Source organism: Blennius ocellaris, assembly GCF_963422515.1.
Source record: "Blennius ocellaris genome assembly, chromosome: 13".
Lineage (NCBI taxonomy): Eukaryota > Metazoa > Chordata > Actinopteri > Blenniiformes > Blenniidae > Blennius > Blennius ocellaris.
The window spans coordinates 1,603,697-1,616,132 of NC_137662.1; positions in this window are offsets into that span (position 1 = coordinate 1,603,697).

Here is a 12,436-nt window from a genome sequence, read left to right on the forward strand (position 1 = left end):
ATATCCTTGTTATTAAGACCTACCTTCACACTAATTATCTCTTCTATTATCCTTGTTATTAAGACCTACCTTCACACTTATTATCTCTTCTATTATCCTTGTTATTAAGACCTACCTATCCTTGTTATTAAGACCTACCTTCACACTAATTATCTCTTCTATTATCCTTGTTATTAAGACCTACCTTCACACTTATTATCTCTTCTATTATCCTTGTTATTAAGACCTACCTTCACACTTATTATCTCTTCTATTATCCTTGTTATTAAGACCTACCTTCACACTTATTATCTCTTCTATTATCCTTGTTATTAAGACCTACCCTCACACTTATTATCTCTTCTATTATCCTTGTTATTAAGACCTACCTTCATACTAATTATCTCTTCTATTATCCTTGTTATTAAGACCTACCTTCATACTTATTATCTCTTCTATTATCCTTGTTATTAAGACCTAACCTTCACACTTATTATCTCTTCTATTATCCTTGTTATTAAGACCTACCTTCACACTTATTATCTCTTCTCTCCTTGTTATTAAGACCTACCTTCACACTATTATCTCTTCTATTATCCTTGTTATTAAGACCTACCTTCACACTTATTATCTCTTCTATTATCCTTGTTATTAAGACCTACCTTCACACTTATTATCTCTTCTCTCCTTGTTATTAAGACCTACCTTCATACTTATTATCTCTTCTATTATCCTTGTTATTAAGACCTACCTTCACACTTATTATCTCTTCTCTCCTTGTTATTAAGACCTACCTTCATACTTATTATCTCTTCTCTCCTTGTTATTAAGACCTACCTTCACACTTATTATCTCTTCTATTATCCTTGTTATTAAGACCTACCTTCACACTTATTATCTCTTCTATTATCCTTGTTATTAAGACCTACCTTCACACTTATTATCTCTTCTATTATCCTTGTTATTAAGACCTACCTTCACACTTATTATCTCTTCTCTCCTTGTTATTAAGACCTACCTTCACACTAATTATCTCTTCTATTATCCTTGTTATTAAGACCTACCTTCACACTAATTATCTCTTCTCTCCTGTTATTAAGACCTACCTTCACACTAATTATCTCTTCTATTATCCTTGTTATTAAGACCTACCTTCACATTTATTATCTCTTCTATTATCCTTGTTATTAAGACCTACCTTCACACTAATTATCTCTTCTATTATCCTTGTTATTAAGACCTACCTTCACACTTATTATCTCTTCTATTATCCTTGTTATTAAGACCTACCTTCACACTTATTATCTCTTCTATTATCCTTGTTATTAAGACCTACCTTCACACTAATTATCTCTTCTCTCCTTGTTATTAAGACCTACCTTCATACTTATTATCTCTTCTCTCCTTGTTATTAAGACCTACCTTCATACTTATTATCTCTTCTATTATCCTTGTTATTAAGACCTACCTTCACACTAATTATCTCTTCTATTATCCTTGTTATTAAGACCTACCTTCACACTTATTATCTCTTCTATTATCCTTGTTATTAAGACCTACCTTCACACTTATTATCTCTTCTCTCCTTGTTATTAAGACCTACCTTCATACTTATTATCTCTTCTCTCCTTGTTATTAAGACCTACCTTCATACTTATTATCTCTTCTATTATCCTTGTTATTAAGACCTACCTTCACACTAATTATCTCTACTCTCCTTGTTATTAAGACCTACCTTCACACTTATTATCTCTTCTATTATCCTTGTTATTAAGACCTACCTTCACACTTATTATCTCTTCTATTATCCTTGTTATTAAGACCTACCTTCACACTTATTATCTCTTCTCTCCTTGTTATTAAGACCTACCTTCACACTTATTATCTCTTCTATTATCCTTGTTATTAAGACCTACCTTCACACTTATTATCTCTTCTATTATCCTTGTTATTAAGACCTACCTTCACACTTATTATCTCTTCTCTCCTTGTTATTAAGACCTACCTTCACACTTATTATCTCTTCTATTATCCTTGTTATTAAGACCTACCTTCACACTTATTATCTCTTCTATTATCCTTGTTATTAAGACCTACCTTCACACTTATTATCTCTTCTCTCCTTGTTATTAAGACCTACCTTCACACTTATTATCTCTTCTATTATCCTTGTTATTAAGACCTACCTTCACACTTATTATCTCTTCTATTATCCTTGTTATTAAGACCTACCTTCACACTAATTATCTCTTCTATTATCCTTGTTATAAGACCTACCTTCACACTTATTATCTCTTCTATTATCCTTGTTATTAAGACCTACCTTCACACTTATTATCTCTTCTATTATCCTTGTTATTAAGACCTACCTTCACACTAATTATCTCTTCTATTATCCTTGTTATTAAGACCTACCTTCACACTTATTATCTCTTCTCTCCTTGTTATTAAAACCTACCTTCACACTTATTATCTCTTCTATTATCCTTGTTATTAAGACCTACCTTCACACTTATTATCTCTTCTATTATCCTTGTTATTAAGACCTACCTTCACACTTATTATCTCTTCTCTCCTTGTTATTAAGACCTACCTTCACACTTATTATCTCTTCTATTATCCTTGTTATTAAGACCTACCTTCACACTTATTATCTCTTCTATTATCCTTGTTATTAAGACCTACCTTCACATTTATTATCTCTTCTATTATCCTTGTTATTAAGACCTACCTTCACACTTATTATCTCTTCTATTATCCTTGTTATTAAGACCTACCTTCACACTTATTATCTCTTCTCTCCTTGTTATTAAGACCTACCTTCACACTTATTATCTCTTCTATTATCCTTGTTATTAAGACCTACCTTCACACTTATTATCTCTTCTATTATCCTTGTTATTAAGACCTACCTTCACACTTATTATTTCTTCTATTATCCTTGTTATTAAGACCTACCTTCACACTTATTATTTCTTCTATTATCCTTGTTATTAAGACCTACCTTCACACTTATTATTTCTTCTATTATCCTTGTTATTAAGACCTACCTTCACACTTATTATCTCTTCTATTATCCTTGTTATTAAGACCTACCTTCACACTTATTATCTCTTCTCTCCTTGTTATTAAGACCTACCTTCACACTTATTATCTCTTCTCTCCTTGTTATTAAGACCTACCTTCATACTTATTATCTCTTCTCTCCTTGTTATTAAGACCTACCTTCACACTTATTATCTCTTCTATTATCCTTGTTATTAAGACCTACCTTCACACTTATTATCTCTTCTATTATCCTTGTTATTAAGACCTACCTTCACACTAATTATCTCTTCTCTCCTTGTTATTAAGACCTACCTTCACACTTATTATCTCTTCTATTATCCTTGTTATTAAGACCTACCTTCACACTAATTATCTCTTCTATTATCCTTGTTATTAAGACCTACCTTCACACTAATTATCTCTTCTATTATCCTTGTTATTAAGACCTACCTTCACACTTATTATCTCTTCTCTCCTTGTTATTAAGACCTACCTTCACACTAATTATCTCTTCTATTATCCTTGTTATTAAGACCTACCTTCACACTAATTATCTCTTCTATTATCCTTGTTATTAAGACCTACCTTCACACTTATTATCTCTTCTATTATCCTTGTTATTAAGACCTACCTTCACACTTATTATCTCTTCTCTCCTTGTTATTAAGACCTACCTTCACACTAATTATCTCTTCTATTATCCTTGTTATTAAGACCTACCTTCACACTAATTATCTCTTCTATTATCCTTGTTATTAAGACCTACCTTCACACTTATTATCTCTTCTATTATCCTTGTTATTAAGACCTACCTTCACACTAATTATCTCTTCTATTATCCTTGTTATTAAGACCTACCTTCACACTTATTATCTCTTCTCTCCTTGTTATTAAGACCTACCTTCACACTAATTATCTCTTCTATTATCCTTGTTATTAAGACCTACCTTCACACTAATTATCTCTTCTATTATCCTTGTTATTAAGACCTACCTTCACACTTATTATCTCTTCTATTATCCTTGTTATTAAGACCTACCTTCACACTTATTATCTCTTCTCTCCTTGTTATTAAGACCTACCTTCACACTAATTATCTCTTCTATTATCCTTGTTATTAAGACCTACCTTCACACTTATTATCTCTTCTATTATCCTTGTTATTAAGACCTACCTTCACACTTATTATCTCTTCTATTATCCTTGTTATTAAGACCTACCTTCACACTTATTATCTCTTCTATTATCCTTGTTATTAAGACCTACCTTCACACTTATTATCTCTTCTATTATCCTTGTTATTAAGACCTACCTTCACACTTATTATCTCTTCTATTATCCTTGTTATTAAGACCTACCTTCACACTTATTATCTCTTCTATTATCCTTGTTATTAAGACCTACCTTCACACTTATTATCTCTTCTCTCCTTGTTATTAAGACCTACCTTCACACTTATTATCTCTTCTATTATCCTTGTTATTAAGACCTACCTTCACACTTATTATCTCTTCTATTATCCTTGTTATTAAGACCTACCTTCACACTTATTATCTCTTCTCTCCTTGTTATTAAGACCTACCTTCATACTTATTATCTCTTCTATTATCCTTGTTATTAAGACCTACCTTCATACTTATTATCTCTTCTATTATCCTTGTTATTAAGACCTACCTTCACACTTATTATCTCTTCTATTATCCTTGTTATTAAGACCTACCTTCACACTTATTATCTCTTCTATTATCCTTGTTATTAAGACCTACCTTCACACTTATTATCTCTTCTCTCCTTGTTATTAAGACCTACCTTCATACTAATTATCTCTTCTATTATCCTTGTTATTAAGACCTACCTTCATACTTATTATCTCTTCTATTATCCTTGTTATTAAGACCTACCTTCACACTTATTATCTCTTCTATTATCCTTGTTATTAAGACCTACCTTCACACTTATTATCTCTTCTATTATCCTTGTTATTAAGACCTACCTTCACACTTATTATCTCTTCTCTCCTTGTTATTAAGACCTACCTTCACACTTATTATCTCTTCTCTCCTTGTTATTAAGACCTACTTCACACTAATTATCTCTTCTATTATCCTTGTTATTAAGACCTACCTTCACACTTATTATCTCTTCTCTCCTTGTTATTAAGACCTACCTTCACACTTATTATCTCTTCTATTATCCTTGTTATTAAGACCTACCTTCACACTAATTATCTCTTCTATTATCCTTGTTATTAAGACCTACCTTCACACTTATTATCTCTTCTATTATCCTTGTTATTAAGACCTACCTTCACACTTATTATCTCTTCTCTCCTTGTTATTAAGACCTACCTTCACACTAATTATCTCTTCTATTATCCTTGTTATTAAGACCTACCTTCACACTAATTATCTCTTCTATTATCCTTGTTATTAAGACCTACCTTCACACTAATTATCTCTTCTATTATCCTTGTTATTAAGACCTACCTTCACACTAATTATCTCTTCTATTATCCTTGTTATTAAGACCTACCTTCACACTTATTATCTCTTCTATTATCCTTGTTATTAAGACCTACCTTCATACTTATTATCTCTTCTATTATCCTTGTTATTAAGACCTACCTTCACACTAATTATCTCTTCTCTCCTTGTTATTAAGATCTACCTTCATACTTATTATCTCTTCTATTATCCTTGTTATTAAGACCTACCTTCACACTTATTATCTCTTCTATTATCCTTGTTATTAAGACCTACCTTCATACTTATTATCTCTTCTATTATCCTTGTTATTAAGACCTACCTTCACACTAATTATCTCTTCTATTTTCCTTGTTATTAAGACCTACCTTCACACTAATTATCTCTTCTATTATCCTTGTTATTAAGACCTACCTTCACACTAATTATCTCTTCTATTATCCTTGTTATTAAGACCTACCTTCACACTTATTATCTCTTCTATTATCCTTGTTATTAAGACCTACCTTCATACTTATTATCTCTTCTATTATCCTTGTTATTAAGACCTACCTTCACACTTATTATCTCTTCTATTATCCTTGTTATTAAGACCTACCTTCACACTTATTATCTCTTCTCTCCTTGTTATTAAGACCTACCTTCACACTTATTATCTCTTCTCTCCTTGTTATTAAGACCTACCTTCACACTAATTATCTCTTCTCTCCTTGTTATTAAGACCTACCTTCACACTAATTATCTCTTCTCTCCTTGTTATTAAGACCTACCTTCACACTAATTATCTCTTCTATTATCCTTGTTATTAAGACCTACCTTCACACTAATTATCTCTTCTATTATCCTTGTTATTAAGACCTACCTTCACACTAATTATCTCTTCTATTATCCTTGTTATTAAGACCTACCTTCACACTAATTATCTCTTCTATTATCCTTGTTATTAAGACCTACCTTCACACTAATTATCTCTTCTCTCCTTGTTATTAAGACCTAACTTCACACTAATTATCTCTTCTATTATCCTTGTTATTAAGACCTACCTTCACACTTATTATCTCTTCTATTATCCTTGTTATTAAGACCTACCTTCACACTAATTATCTCTTCTATTATCCTTGTTATTAAGACCTACCTTCACACTAATTATCTCTTCTATTATCCTTGTTATTAAGACCTACCTTCACACTTATTATCTCTTCTATTATCCTTGTTATTAAGACCTACCTTCACACTTATTATCTCTTCTCTCCTTGTTATTAAGACCTACCTTCATACTTATTATCTCTTCTATTATCCTTGTTATTAAGACCTACCTTCACACTAATTATCTCTTCTCTCCTTGTTATTAAGACCTACCTTCACACTTATTATCTCTTCTATTATCCTTGTTATTAAGACCTACCTTCATACTTATTATCTCTTCTCTCCTTGTTATTAAGACCTACCTTCATACTTATTATCTCTTCTATTATCCTTGTTATTAAGACCTACCTTCACACTTATTATCTCTTCTATTATCCTTGTTATTAAGACCTACCTTCACACTTATTATCTCTTCTCTCCTTGTTATTAAGACCTACCTTCATACTTATTATCTCTTCTATTATCCTTGTTATTAAGACCTACCTTCATACTAATTATCTCTTCTATTATCCTTGTTATTAAGACCTACCTTCACACTTATTATCTCTTCTATTATCCTTGTTATTAAGACCTACCTTCACACTTATTATCTCTTCTCTCCTTGTTATTAAGACCTACCTTCACACTTATTATCTCTTCTCTCCTTGTTATTAAGACCTACCTTCATACTTATTATCTCTTCTATTATCCTTGTTATTAAGACCTACCTTCACACTAATTATCTCTTCTCTCCTTGTTATTAAGACCTACCTTCACACTTATTATCTCTTCTATTATCCTTGTTATTAAGACCTACCTTCATACTTATTATCTCTTCTCTCCTTGTTATTAAGACCTACCTTCATACTTATTATCTCTTCTATTATCCTTGTTATTAAGACCTACCTTCATACTTATTATCTCTTCTATTATCCTTGTTATTAAGACCTACCTTCACACTAATTATCTCTTCTCTCCTTGTTATTAAGACCTACCTTCACACTTATTATCTCTTCTATTATCCTTGTTATTAAGACCTACCTTCATACTTATTATCTCTTCTCTCCTTGTTATTAAGACCTACCTTCATACTTATTATCTCTTCTATTATCCTTGTTATTAAGACCTACCTTCATACTAATTATCTCTTCTATTATCCTTGTTATTAAGACCTACCTTCACACTTATTATCTCTTCTATTATCCTTGTTATTAAGACCTACCTTCACACTTATTATCTCTTCTATTATCCTTGTTATTAAGACCTACCTTCACACTTATTATCTCTTCTCTCCTTGTTATTAAGACCTACCTTCATACTTATTATCTCTTCTATTATCCTTGTTATTAAGACCTACCTTCATACTTATTATCTCTTCTCTCCTTGTTATTAAGACCTACCTTCATACTTATTATCTCTTCTATTATTCTTGTTATTAAGACCTACCTTCACACTAATTATCTCTTCTATTATCCTTGTTATTAAGACCTACCTTCATACTAATTATCTCTTCTATTATCCTTGTTATTAAGACCTACCTTCACATTTATTATCTCTTCTATTATCCTTGTTATTAAGACCTACCTTCACACTTATTATCTCTTCTATTATCCTTGTTATTAAGACCTACCTTCATACTTATTATCTCTTCTCTCCTTGTTATTAAGACCTACCTTCACACTAATTATCTCTTCTATTATCCTTGTTATTAAGACCTACCTTCACACTTATTATCTCTTCTCTCCTTGTTATTAAGACCTACCTTCACACTAATTATCTCTTCTCTCCTTGTTATTAAGACCTACCTTCACACTAATTATCTCTTCTATTATCCTTGTTATTAAGACCTACCTTCACACTTATTATCTCTTCTATTATCCTTGTTATTAAGACCTACCTTCATACTTATTATCTCTTCTATTATCCTTGTTATTAAGACCTACCTTCACACTTATTATCTCTTCTCTCCTTGTTATTAAGACCTACCTTCATACTTATTATCTCTTCTCTCCTTGTTATTAAGACCTACCTTCATACTTATTATCTCTTCTATTATCCTTGTTATTAAGACCTACCTTCACACTTATTATCTCTTCTCTCCTTGTTATTAAGACCTACCTTCATACTTATTATCTCTTCTCTCCTTGTTATTAAGACCTACCTTCATACTTATTATCTCTTCTATTATCCTTGTTATTAAGACCTACCTTCACACTTATTATCTCTTCTATTATCCTTGTTATTAAGACCTACCTTCACACTAATTATCTCTTCTATTATCCTTGTTATTAAGACCTACCTTCACACTTATTATCTCTTCTATTATCCTTGTTATTAAGACCTACCTTCACACTAATTATCTCTTCTCTCCTTGTTATTAAGACCTACCTTCACACTAATTATCTCTTCTATTATCCTTGTTATTAAGACCTACCTTCACACTTATTATCTCTTCTATTATCCTTGTTGTTAAGACCTACCTTCACACTAATTATCTCTTCTATTATCCTTGTTATTAAGACCTACCTTCACACTTATTATCTCTTCTATTATCCTTGTTATTAAGACCTACCTTCACACTAATTATCTCTTCTCTCCTTGTTATTAAGACCTACCTTCACACTAATTATCTCTTCTATTATCCTTGTTATTAAGACCTACCTTCACACTTATTATCTCTTCTCTCCTTGTTATTAAGACCTACCTTCACACTAATTATCTCTTCTCTCCTTGTTATTAAGACCTACCTTCACACTAATTATCTCTTCTATTATCCTTGTTATTAAGACCTACCTTCACACTAATTATCTCTTCTCTCCTTGTTATTAAGACCTACCTTCACACTAATTATCTCTTCTATTATCCTTGTTATTAAGACCTACCTTCACACTTATTATCTCTTCTCTCCTTGTTATTAAGACCTACCTTCACACTTATTATCTCTTCTCTCCTTGTTATTAAGACCTACCTTCACACTAATTATCTCTTCTATTATCCTTGTTATTAAGACCTACCTTCACACTAATTATCTCTTCTATTATCCTTGTTATTAAGACCTACCTTCACACTTATTATCTCTTCTATTATCCTTGTTATTAAGACCTACCTTCACACTAATTATCTCTTCTATTATCCTTGTTATTAAGACCTACCTTCATACTTATTATCTCTTCTATTATCCTTGTTATTAAGACCTACCTTCACACTAATTATCTCTTCTATTATCCTTGTTATTAAGACCTACCTTCACACTTATTATCTCTTCTATTATCCTTGTTATTAAGACCTACCTTCACACTAATTATCTCTTCTATTATCCTTGTTATTAAGACCTACCTTCACACTAATTATCTCTTCTATTATCCTTGTTATTAAGACCTACCTTCACACTTATTATCTCTTCTATTATCCTTGTTATTAAGACCTACCTTCACACTAATTATCTCTTCTATTATCCTTGTTATTAAGACCTACCTTCATACTTATTATCTCTTCTATTATCCTTGTTATTAAGACCTACCTTCACACTAATTATCTCTTCTATTATCCTTGTTATTAAGACCTACCTTCACACTTATTATCTCTTCTCTCCTTGTTATTAAGACCTACCTTCACACTAATTATCTCTTCTATTATCCTTGTTATTAAGACCTACCTTCATACTTATTATCTCTTCTATTATCCTTGTTATTAAGACCTACCTTCACACTAATTATCTCTTCTATTATCCTTGTTATTAAGACCTACCTTCACACTTATTATCTCTTCTCTCCTTGTTATTAAGACCTACCTTCACACTTATTATCTCTTCTCTCCTTGTTATTAAGACCTACCTTCACACTTATTATCTCTTCTCTCCTTGTTATTAAGACCTACCTTCATACTTATTATCTCTTCTCTCCTTGTTATTAAGACCTACCTTCACACTTATTATCTCTTCTCTCCTTGTTATTAAGACCTACCTTCACACTTATTATCTCTTCTCTCCTTGTTATTAAGACCTACCTTCACACTTATTATCTCTTCTCTCCTTGTTATTAAGACCTACCTTCACACTTATTATCTCTTCTCTCCTTGTTATTAAGACCTACCTTCACACTTATTATCTCTTCTATTATCCTTGTTATTAAGACCTACCTTCATACTTATTATCTCTTCTATTCTCCTTGTTATTAAGACCTACCTTCACACTAATTATCTCTTCTATTATCCTTGTTATTAAGACCTACCTTCATACTTATTATCTCTTCTATTATCCTTGTTATTAAGACCTACCTTCACACTAATTATCTCTTCTCTCCTTGTTATTAAGACCTACCTTCACACTTATTATCTCTTCTCTCCTTGTTATTAAGACCTACCTTCACACTAATTATCTCTTCTATTATCCTTGTTATTAAGACCTACCTTCACACTAATTATCTCTTCTATTATCCTTGTTATTAAGACCTACCTTCACACTTATTATCTCTTCTCTCCTTGTTATTAAGACCTACCTTCACACTAATTATCTCTTCTATTATCCTTGTTATTAAGACCTACCTTCACACTAATTATCTCTTCTATTATCCTTGTTATTAAGACCTACCTTCATACTTATTATCTCTTCTCTCCTTGTTATTAAGACCTACCTTCACACTTATTATCTCTTCTATTATCCTTGTTATTAAGACCTACCTTCACACTTATTATCTCTTCTATTATCCTTGTTATTAAGACCTACCTTCATACTTATTATCTCTTCTCTCCTTGTTATTAAGACCTACCTTCATACTTATTATCTCTTCTCTCCTTGTTATTAAGACCTACCTTCATACTTATTATCTCTTCTATTATCCTTGTTATTAAGACCTACCTTCATACTTATTATCTCTTCTCTCCTTGTTATTAAGACCTACCTTCACACTTATTATCTCTTCTATTATCCTTGTTATTAAGACCTACCTTCATACTTATTATCTCTTCTCTCCTTGTTATTAAGACCTACCTTCACACTTATTATCTCTTCTATTATCCTTGTTATTAAGACCTACCTTCACACTTATTATCTCTTCTATTATCCTTGTTATTAAGACCTACCTTCATACTTATTATCTCTTCTCTCCTTGTCATTAAGACCTACCTTCATACTTATTATCTCTTCTCTCCTTGTTATTAAGACCTACCTTCATACTTATTATCTCTTCTATTATCCTTGTTATTAAGACCTACCTTCATACTTATTATCTCTTCTATTATCCTTGTTATTAAGACCTACCTTCATACTTATTATCTCTTCTCTCCTTGTTATTAAGACCTACCTTCATACTTATTATCTCTTCTATTATCCTTGTTATTAAGACCTACCTTCATACTTATTATCTCTTCTATTATCCTTGTTATTAAGACCTACCTTCACACTTATTATCTCTTCTATTATCCTTGTTATTAAGACCTACCTTCACACTAATTATCTCTTCTATTATCCTTGTTATTAAGACCTACCTTCACACTTATTATCTCTTCTATTATCCTTGTTATTAAGACCTACCTTCATACTAATTATCTCTTCTATTATCCTTGTTATTAAGACCTACCTTCATACTTATTATCTCTTCTATTATCCTTGTTATTAAGACCTACCTTCACACTTATTATCTCTTCTCTCCTTGTTATTAAGACCTACCTTCACACTTATTATCTCTTCTATTATCCTTGTTATTAAGACCTACCTTCACACTTATTATCTCTTCTATTATCCTTGTTATTAAGACCTACCTTCACACTTATTATCTCTTCTCTCCTTGTTATTAAGACCTACC